The 10415-nt window shown below is 47.9% G+C and overlaps 1 long non-coding RNA gene across 1 annotated transcript; it reads left to right on the top strand.

The window, feature by feature from the left end:
• The first annotated feature begins 3225 nt into the window (after nt 1-3225).
• LOC122455956 lies at nt 3226-9279 on the top strand. Its single transcript, XR_006274499.1, has 3 exons — nt 3226-3306; nt 4934-4938; nt 9269-9279. It is a non-coding gene; the product is annotated as an uncharacterized LOC122455956 (long non-coding RNA).
• The last annotated feature ends 1136 nt before the right edge of the window (nt 9280-10415 follow it).

The following is a 10415-nucleotide window of genomic DNA, read 5'->3' as shown; positions in this document are numbered from 1 at the left end:
GCCTGAGAGTGTGAACACGCGGCAAAGTTTGGGTTACTGTGGAGGCAGGAGGATGCAAGACAAGGCATGGTCTAAACATTAACACAAAGCAATGTGGGGGACAAAAGTCCTTTGTTCATAGCACTAGCAGTGCAGCAGAGCAGGTGCCTAGCCCAGTGCCATAAACCTGGGAATAGGTCTGGCACAAAATTCAGGCCATGTTGACAAATAATGACAAGGAAATTACAAAAATGGCCACAGCTTTTGAGATAGACCCTGCCCTGCAGGTTTCTAAGTAAGGCTTCTGAAAGGGAGCTTCCTTTACTGCCATGTTCAGAATCAGTGTATCTAAGAAGAGTCTGGTATCCTGGCCTGGTCCCAAACTCAAGAAGCCAGAGCCCCACATCTCTCCTCCTCTTGTGAGAGAACAATTACAAGACACCACTCTTTATAAAGCAAAGGGTACTGATGTGAAATAGAGCCCTGGCAGCAGGTAGTGTGTGTAGCAGCCAGGCACACAGCATCCTCGTCCCCCAGCTAAGCTCCAGCACACATACCACACCTCAGTCATTGAGGAAGGTAAACAAGCTGACAGGTACTCAGCGCGGGGGAGGGGAGCTGAAATAGCAACTCAGGCTTGAGCATGATGAGGAGGAAAATGAGTGTCAGTGGTTCTCACTCCTCTCCCTATCTGTGTGCATCTTTCAGAAAGCTGTCAGCTGCTGGCAACCACACAATTACCAATCCAGTGACAGATGTGGACAGTAGTGCCTCTGCCCCTGCTGGGAAGCCATCTGCCAAGCATGTCAGCTATTTTAATACCTATGGGTTGTGATCCATTAGGCTGGAACTACACAGAACAGTTAAGATCAATATGATTTTTTTGCATTCTCCCGGCTTTCCTTTGATGTTCTCCCTTTCTGTGCTTTCTAAAGTGGGAGGATTTGTGTTGCCCCACTTTCTGTTAATTTCTCCATGGTCTTTCATTAAGCACTTCCCAGACCTAGAAATGCAGTTAATAGATTTCTCTTTAGATGCCAGCTTGCTCACCTGACAGATTTTACTAAGCTCTTGTGACTCTGAATTAAAAGAGGCATTTTCAGTTCACAAGCAATTTTCCTAAGAGATTGACAAGTAGAGAGGACCCTGTCATCAAAGCGCATTCTCTGTCTAAAAAGTTCTTCTAATTTGTTGAATAAATGCAGCATTTGGGGCTGGAAATGCCATAGGTGAGGTTTGGCAAATGTTTACAAATAGCTGTTTGTTCACTTTTTTTTTTTAAATACAGAAAAGCAGATGGCTAAATAAGGGGTGAATTGTGCAATACAGCACTAACCCAGCACAGCTCTGTGCACTAACATGGTAACTCTTTTAAAATGAGTCACATGCATTTTGAAATACTACAAGCCTGATTTGCAGAGTCAAGGGAATTCTGGATCACCCACTGAAGAATGCATCCGATGAAGTGAGCTGTAGCTCACGAAAGCTTATGCTGTAATAAATTTGTTAGTCTCTAAGGTGCCACAAGTACTCCTTTTCTTTTTGTGAAGTACTTTGGGAGTTGTGAGTGCTCAGAACAAATAATATTCTACACAAGACTCCTGGGCGCTGGGAGGTAAGTGTTATCATCCACACTGTACAGATGGGGACCTGGGGCAGATAAGGGACACCTTGCCCAAGGTCACCTACTGAATCAACAACACAGCCAGGATTAGAATACAGGACTTCCTGATTCCTGAGCTTGGTCTTATTCCTCTATATACACAGCATGGTCAAGATCAGCAATTTTGCTTAAATCTTGAATGCCTGTGTCTGTTTCTTTCCCAGCTGCCAGTGTTTTATTATTTTCCCAGTGTTTTATTCCCGGAGATAGTGCTGGGGGTCATGTACACACTTAGATTCCCATAAAGGAATCTCTAATTTTCCAGCACTGAACAATTACTCCAGTTTGGATGACTCAGCTTTTCCAGATTTCCCTAGAACCTCCTTCATTTTTAAACCAAAGGCTTTTTTTTTTTTAACCCCTCAAGTGTGCCTGGAACAGCAGCTTCTAGTTTACAAATTGAGTGGGTACTTATGCTGATCCTTGGAATTTCTGAGTCTAAACAGAATCTCAGCTGGCCCCTGTGATGGAGCAATCCAAAGGCCTCTCCAAGCTACCTCGACACAAGCACTTCAGCTTCTTTTTCATTTAGCACAAATTCTGTTCATCTCTGCAAGGCATAGATCCCGAGTGTCATGTTCTTCATCAGTGCCAACCTGTGCTTTATTGTTCAGCTCTCTCAGATAGGAGTATCAGCAGCCAAGCTAAGGTATCTCTTTAGTGTTTGACTTCTCTCATCGGGTGCCAGTTTGTCTTCTAGAACACATTGTGTGCTCTAGTCTGTGCACGTAAGCCATCTCTGCAGTGTTTCTTGAAGAGTCACTTCACTCTGCACTTAGCCCAGTCACTCTTAACAGAAGGAAAATGAGCAGATGTACTTCAGATAAGATTGCTTTCCAGTAGCTTCAGCCTCAAGACATCTGTGAGTTCAGCTTGGACATCCAGCAGTGGAATCCTGGCCCCATTGAAGTCAATGGCAAAACTTCCATTGACTTCAGTAGATCAGGATTTCACACCCAGGCACTTGGCTATGGATTGCCTGGTTTCCCTATGGCTGGTCTGCTCAGGTCTAAGCTTGGACATTTTGAGTATTCCCCTTCTCCACCCCTCAAGTCTTTTCCCATCTCCAGATGGCTATTTGCATTGTGTCCTTCCTGCATCCAATGAGTCTTCTGAAGCCAATGCAATGGCGCTCCAAGCAGGGGAAACAGATTCTAAAAGTGGTGGGGGGGAAACGAGCACAAGGCCTTGCCCCTCCATGGCTGCACGGCTGCCCCTCTTCCCTCCAAGCCCCACCCCCAGGAAACCCAGAAGCTGGATCCTGGCTGGGGAGCCCAAGAGCAGCCCCCTGCCTGTGTCCCCACCCCACAGAGCAGGAGGATGGTCCGTGGCTCCCCACAGCTGCCTACATGACTGTTACCACAACCCAGCTCTGGCTTCTGGCCTGGCAGTGAGGCTGAAGAGCTGCTGCTGGGCCATGGTAAGAACCACTCAGGGCAGCTATGGAGAGATGCAGACCCTCCATCTGCCCTGTGCTTGCACTCCCCCGACCCTGGGCAGGTGGAGGGTCTGGCTGCCTGGGCTCCCCAGGCCACTCTTACCCAGGCCAGGCTTAAGGCCTCAGCAGGAAGAGGAAGGGCAGAGGGCCAGGCCTGTGGTGAAAAGTGGACAGGCCAGGCCAACTCACTTTCAAAAGTGGGAGGGCCTTGGCCCCCCCTTTTCTGGTTCCCCCAGCTTCAAGCATGCCTAGTCAGAGAAGTGGGAAACTTGTTACTGCTCCCTAGTACCCATGAGGGACCCTTCCACAACACACCTCACCTCTAGAGTCCTAGGCAGCGAGAGATCTGACAGAGGCTGGTCATGAATAGAGTCCTCCCAGCCTGCAGTACTGCTTGTAAGTCAACCCTACAGCAGCAGCATGGGGGCACGGTGAAGGCAAGGGCAAGACTAGCTGCAAGATCAAAGTTGGCATCAGAAGAAATAATGGAGGAGGAGCAGACCATCCTGGAGGAACTTAAGAAAAAGAAAAAGATTTTGCTTGGATAAAGAACTAGACCATCAGTGGCTATTAGCCAGGATGGACAGGGATGCAACCCCATGCTCTGGGTATCCCTATCTTCTATTTGCCAGAAGCTGGGAATGGGTGACAGTGATTACCTATTCTGTTCATTCCCTCTGATGCACCTGGCATTGGTCACTGTTGGAAGACAGGACAAGGGACGGCCTTTAGGGTGGGTTGTCTGGGCCCCTGCCCAAGGCAGCCCACCAAAGAGGGCGCCGTGAACAGGATTTGGATTCCCACCTGACCTGCTGCAGCAGGCAAGCAGCAGTGCTGGAGAGGGGGTCGGGGGAGAGACCTGAGCTGTAGGGGGCAGTTGGACGACCAGCCATCAGAGCCAAGTGACTCCTCCAGAGCAGGGGTGCCCCTCCTCCCCCATGCTCCACCTGTGCAGCCATTGCAGTTCCTGCCCCACCCCCATCTTCCCCAGAGCCACTACTGGCCACTCTGGACTGGTAGCACCTTCCTGTCTGCTTGGGGGGCTGTTGTTGGGGTGTCCCCCATGTACCTGACTTCCACTGAGCTGGGGTGATGGGACGGGGGAAAACAGTGTGCGTACTGCTGCCTCTCTGCGTCTGGAGGTGCTGGTGGCTGCTTGTGCCTGAACACAAACCTTCAGGCTCCTGCCCCTGAGTGCTTTCTTAAAAAGAGCTAGTGCGCTCATACACTCAGGCACACACTCCCCTCAAAAACACACACACAGCTCCCTCCATTCAGGTCACTTCCCCATCTGGACTGTGCTGAGGCATCAGCAGCTGCTGCTCTCTCCTTACGCAGCCCAGGGGGTGCATGGGGCAGAGAAGCAGCAGTCTGGGGGGAAGAAGCAGCAATGCCAGCTGCTTTGTGCATCCAGATGGGTCAGTTTCCCCACATGGGTGCAGAAAGGGTTTGCAGAGATTAGGGGTGCAGGAAGGAGGTGCAGAAGATAGGAGTGAAGGGGGCAAAGTGCAGGGGTTAGGGACACAGGGGAGGGGTTGGGGTGCAGGAGGTAGGGGCACAGGAGATTAATGCAGGAGTTGGGTGAGGGGGCATGCACAGTGAAGGGGTTAGGAGCACAGGAGGGAGGTGCAGGGATTGGGGTGAAGGTGGCATAGTGCAGGGGTTAGGGAGGGTAGGGAGCGGCACACCATTCCCATGGGAACTAAATGCAAGTTTGCCCAGGGTGCCATTTTCCCCTAAGGCCAGCCCTGGATAGGACACTGGGCTGGATGGACCATTGGTCTGATCCAGTATGTTCTTTTCCTTCCAATGTCTATTATTGGCTTCCCCATGCTCTAGCCTGAGCTGGGCAGGTGCTGTGATAAACTGCCTAGAAGGGGACTTGTTTCACCACGTGTAGCTTCTGCAACCCTCTGTAGCTTCTGCTGAAATACAACTTTGTTCCCTCTCCTAGTGAGACTCCTCTGTGTATCCTAGCCAGATGCATCAAGAGAAACTTCAGGCCCCAGCCCCTCTTCATTTTCCACAGATGTTTTGGGGGCCCCCTGAGCTTGGGGACCCAGTGCCATTGTTTCCCTTTCCCTGCTAGGATCAGGGCTGATCCTAGCAGACCACTAATGTAGATGACATGCACAGCAACACTTTTCCATTATAAGAACCTGTTGTCAGTCGTTTATAATTGCCAAATGTTAGCCATTTGGACTGAAACGTCTCACACTGTGCATCTGCCTCAGGGTGCTTTTCTTTTGAGAGTCTCAGCAGCAGGGCCCCAAATCACCTTCATCTATACATTTGACGACACACATGCCCTGGGAGTGGACGGGGGAGTTCAAAAATCCAAAGACAGACCAAAAACAGAATACAATTTAAATAAAATAAATAAATGCAATGAATTTTGGATGAATTTCATTTGGCTCTGATTCATGATTTTTGAACTGTTGGGGTTGTCAATACTGAAATTCTCCAGAGTCCATCTGCACTGGACAGCCTCCAGACCCACAGAGCTTCTACGTGCAGAGTGGACTGTGCATATGCCATTCCCGGGAGAGCGGCTGAGCATGCTCCAGCCCAGGGATGCAGGGGCTGAGCAATAATCTCCCTACAAAAACAGGAGTACTTGTAGCACCTTGGAGACTAACAAATGTATTTGGGTATAAGCTTTTGTGGGCTACAGCCCACTTCACTGGATGCATAGAAGTGAACATATAGTAAGATACACACACACAGAACATGAAAAGGTGGAAGGAGCCATACCAACTGTAAGAGGTTAATTAATTAAGATGAGCTATTATCAGCAGGAGAAAAAAAAAAACAACAACTTGTAGTGATAATCAAGATGGCTCTTCAGGCTGCCAGGCCTCTGTGACACTGGGCACAAGAACTGAGAGCTTAGAGAGCGTCTCTTCTATGTTCTCAATGCTCCCCCTGCTGGCACCTCAGAGAAGGAGAAGACAGCCTGACTGGAGCGCAGATGGGTGAGGAGTGGAGGAGGCCATGGGGCAGAGAGGAGTTTGGGTAGGAAAAAGGGGTAGAGACAGGCTGCAGGTAAAGAGAACGACAGGGAGGCAGAGACGGGCTGTGGAGAGCACAGGAACAGGGAAAGGTTGCTGGGGTACATGCTAGGGCCAGTGACTCTTGACTTTCCAGACTATCCCTTTCAGGAGTCAGATTGTCTTACATACCCCCAAGTTTCACCTCACTTAAAATCTACTTGCTTACAAAATCAGACAAAAATACAAAAGCCTCACAGCACAGTGCTACTGAAAAATTGCTGACTTTCTCATTTTTACCATACAATTATAAAATATGGTCAATTGGAATATAAATCTTGTACTTACATTTCAATGTATAGTATATAGAGCAATATAAACAAGTCATTGTCTGTATGAAGTGTTAGTTGGTACTGACTTCGCTAGTGCATTTTATGTAGCCTGTTGTAAAACTAGGCAAATATCTAGATGAGTTGAAGTCCCCCTTGGGAGACCTCTGCATACCTCCAGGGGAACACATATGCCTGGTTGAGAACCACTGTGTTAGGGGACAGGGACAGAAGGGGGCATAGATTACAAAGTCAGAAGGGATCATATTGGTCATGCAGTCTGACCTCCTGTCTAACACAGGCCATAGGACTTCCTTGAATTAAATTTCTGTTTGAACTAGAGCAAATCTTTTAGAAAAACATTCAATCTTGTTTAAAAATCCTAGTGATAGAGAATCCGTGATCCTTGGTCAGTTGTTCCAATGGTTAATAACCCTCATTTTTAAAAGAATCGCACCCTATTTTCAGTCTGAGTTTGTCTAGCTTCAGCATCCAGCCATTAGAAGAGCCCTCTATTGTCACATTTCTGTTCCCCATGTAGATATTTATAGATGTGATCAAGTCATCCCTTAATTTCCTCTTTATTAGGTTAAATTGCTTGAGCATGGTGAGTCTACCAGTGTAAGGCAGGTTTTCCAGGATTAGGGGAGAACAGAGGCAGAAGGGTCTGCAACGACCCAAGGAAACTCCCTACAAAATTGGGAATTGAACCAAGAATTCCTGAGTGTCCCCATTCCTCCATCAGCTGTGAAACCCACTGGCAAAGTGTGTGTCTGATCCTCCTCTATGGGCAGCTCCACAGAGAGCAGGGTTTCTCAGCCCATGGGTTGGGACACAAAACTGGGTCACGTGGCAGTTCCTGCAGCTCCTAACCCATGGCATTGGCTGGGCTCACGTTCCTGCTCTAGGCACTGCAACCGCTGTGGTCCCAGCATCGCTCAAGTTTGGCCCAGCCGTCATGACAGGAGTCCAGGTAGGCCAAATTTCAGCAAGTGTCACTGCAATTCCATGAGTGAGGTCACAGCTCCAGTCACACAAATTTGGTCGGGGAGGGGGGAGGAGAATCAACTTGAGCGGAACTGCAATCCCTGAAGTTGCAACACCCAGAACTGAGAGCCAAGCCCAGCTAGCCCCACAGCACAGGAGCTGCAGGATCCACCACTGTGGGTGAGTGCCAGGCAAGACTCAACCCTCCCCCTGCCCCCAGGGGGCAGGACCTGACTGAAGCCACCTCAGAGCCTCCACCCCCAGACTATTTACTGGGTCACAATTGGCCACACATTTACAACTGAGTCCTAAGCCCAGGAAAGTTGAGAAACACTGAGAGTAATAGCTACTACTACAATCAGTTACTCCATTAGCTCAAGTGGCAGAATCTGTGCTGGAATACCACCATTACACCTCAACCCACCTCCCAGGGTGTCATGAAGATGCATTCATTAATGGTTGTGAAGTACACATAATATGATGATCAGCGCCACAAAAAAAGCCCATGAGAAAATTAATAATTCCAGACAGTGCAGGATTTGGCTGGTGTGTGGTAAATAAGGCCTGGAGCCAAACGTTTGATGATGAGCATACAAAGAAATACTGAATAACTATCCACTGAGGGAGAACTGTCCCCTAGGCACCTCATGAGGCAGTGGTCTTTTGGAAAAAAATACTGTGTAATCAGATAATTAAAGTCTGTATAATAATGCATATACATGGTGGCAGGGGCTGAAGTAAGGTTGCAGAGGCAACCTTCATTCTGGCATTTCCTAACTTTTGAGTGCTTGGTTTGCATCTCATTAATGTTCTTTAATGTAGTTCTGTCATATACAATTTAAACATTTACATTGCAGTTGTGTCTCGAGGGCATGACCAGGCCATCAGAGAGCCCAGAGACAAGACCACAGGCAGATGAGACAAACAGGTTGGAGGAGACAGGGTAACATACTAAGATGTACAGAATTCTTAGCCACTCCAAGCCTCTCTCAGCATTCACCCTATTGAGAGGCCAGCTTTCCTTTCTGTCCATTGGCAGAAGTCCACAGGGTCACTCAGAGATGTGCAACACAATAGGCTAAAATGGAGCTGTAGCTATTTAACTCGGCTGAATTGTCCTCACTGACCCTGGCCCCATCTACCCTGACAGGTCCCTAGGGTATACCAGGAGTGGTTCAAAGAGACTTTCCCCCACACTGAACTTTGCTAATACAATTCACATCAGATTTGTGGTGTTTTGTCATGCCAGCTGGCCTGGATTTAGCCTAGCAACCTAGCTGTGAAAGGCTCCATATCCCATTATCAGTTCCCTGAGCCACCCAGTTATTCATCTGGCGAGATTTCATTTCAATTACACAGGCCCAAAGCAATCAATGTAGGAGGAAATTAAACAAAGGAAAATATATAGATTTGCTCCTGATGTAAATACTGCAGAATCTGACATTTCGCCATGAGGAGCGTTGTCCCGTGAAGAACAGTTCAGTACAGAAGAAATATGGTCACTGCTGTCCTGGGTAGCGGTGCTGCTGAGGAAGCTAAGCTGTTTTATTGGGCAGGTGAGGGAGCTGTAGCAGAGAATGTATGAATGGGAGGAGTTCAAGCGAGTCTTCTCAATAGATGGACAATAAGTTTAAGCTACGTAGCAGGCTTTGCTGAGGTTTTTCTCCTTTCCCCCAAAGCATGCATGCTAAGCCATCTATAGCAAAATCCCATTCTCAGCCATGCACAGGGGATCTCAGATCTGATAGGCCTCTCTATGCATGGAGCGAGAGCAGACTTTCAGTCCTGGATTCTGAGCCCCCATTGCCCTCCCTTCACCTTGGGCAGCCATTACAAAGTATCACCATTCTGACCTGGTAGCATTTTACGCTCACGTTGCAAGGATGTAAATGACTGTGCAAAGTGCAGGGCAATGGAGGCTCAAGCCAGAGATCTGCCATGCAGAGCAGAACTTTCCCATTATGGGAGCACTGGTGTATTTGTGTGTTCATGCATGTGTCCATGCACATCTTGCATCTGATTCATAAGACCAAGAGAGAATTAGATACACTTATTTAATATCTCCATTAATAATCTGGGGAAGGGAGTAAAGGGCACGTTACTGAAATTCACTGAATTAGGACGCTAACTTGAGAGAATCTATAAACACCTGTGTGGACAGGGAACTCATACAAGAGAGCTAAAGAGTTGAGAACTGGCACTCAGGTACCCCAGTGTAGATCCCAACATAATCTGTTTATATTTGATTTAGATAGAAACTGACAAAATGAGATTCAGCTTGAAAAAATGCAAGCAAGTACATCCTGAAAAATGATTTGACACACCATTATTGAACTTCTGGGAGAAGCCAGGAGGCAGTGATGCCAAAAGAAATAGAGGCAGAACAGCAGAGTTTGCGATGCAAGGTAGCAACTAAAGTAATTAATGCCATTTGGGGCTTCTCATCTACATCTTTTTCCTTTTATGAAAAAACCTTTAGATTCTAAAGGATTGGCAACAGTGTGATTTTTGGGTAAGATCTGATTTGTGTATTGACCTAGGGTTGGGGCTTGGTCCTTTGGGATCGAGAGAACCTTTTTTCTTTTACTGGGGTATTGGTTTTCATTATCATTCGTCCCCATCATGAGTAGCACTGGTGGGGAGTACTGGGAAACTGGGGTGTGTAAAGGAATTGCTTGTGTGACTTATGGTTAGCCAGTGGGGTAAAACTAATGTGCTTGCTGTCTGGCTGGTTTGGTGTGCCTTAGAAGCTGAGAAGCCCTAGCCTTGGGCTGTAACTGCCCTGCTCTAAGCAATTGGTCCTGAATGGATACTCAGTTGTGTTCTGCCAGAGGCAGCATCATTACGGCAGGGAAGGAGATTCAGCAGCCTTATAGGGAGAGGCCAAAAGGACTCACTTTGTGCTGAGCAGCGGTTACCAAGGTTTCAAGGTAGGCAGAAAATACTCCGGTGTGGCCAGAGGCAACTTTGGGGGAGAGTTTGGCCCAATGCCATGGGGAGAAAAGCAGCCGCTGCAGAGCTCAGGGCCT

Source organism: Dermochelys coriacea, chromosome 9 (genome assembly GCF_009764565.3).
Source record: "Dermochelys coriacea isolate rDerCor1 chromosome 9, rDerCor1.pri.v4, whole genome shotgun sequence".
NCBI classification, from domain to species: domain Eukaryota; kingdom Metazoa; phylum Chordata; order Testudines; family Dermochelyidae; genus Dermochelys; species Dermochelys coriacea.
Note: the sequence above shows the minus strand (reverse complement) of the source record. Positions and strands in the feature narration are given on the sequence as shown.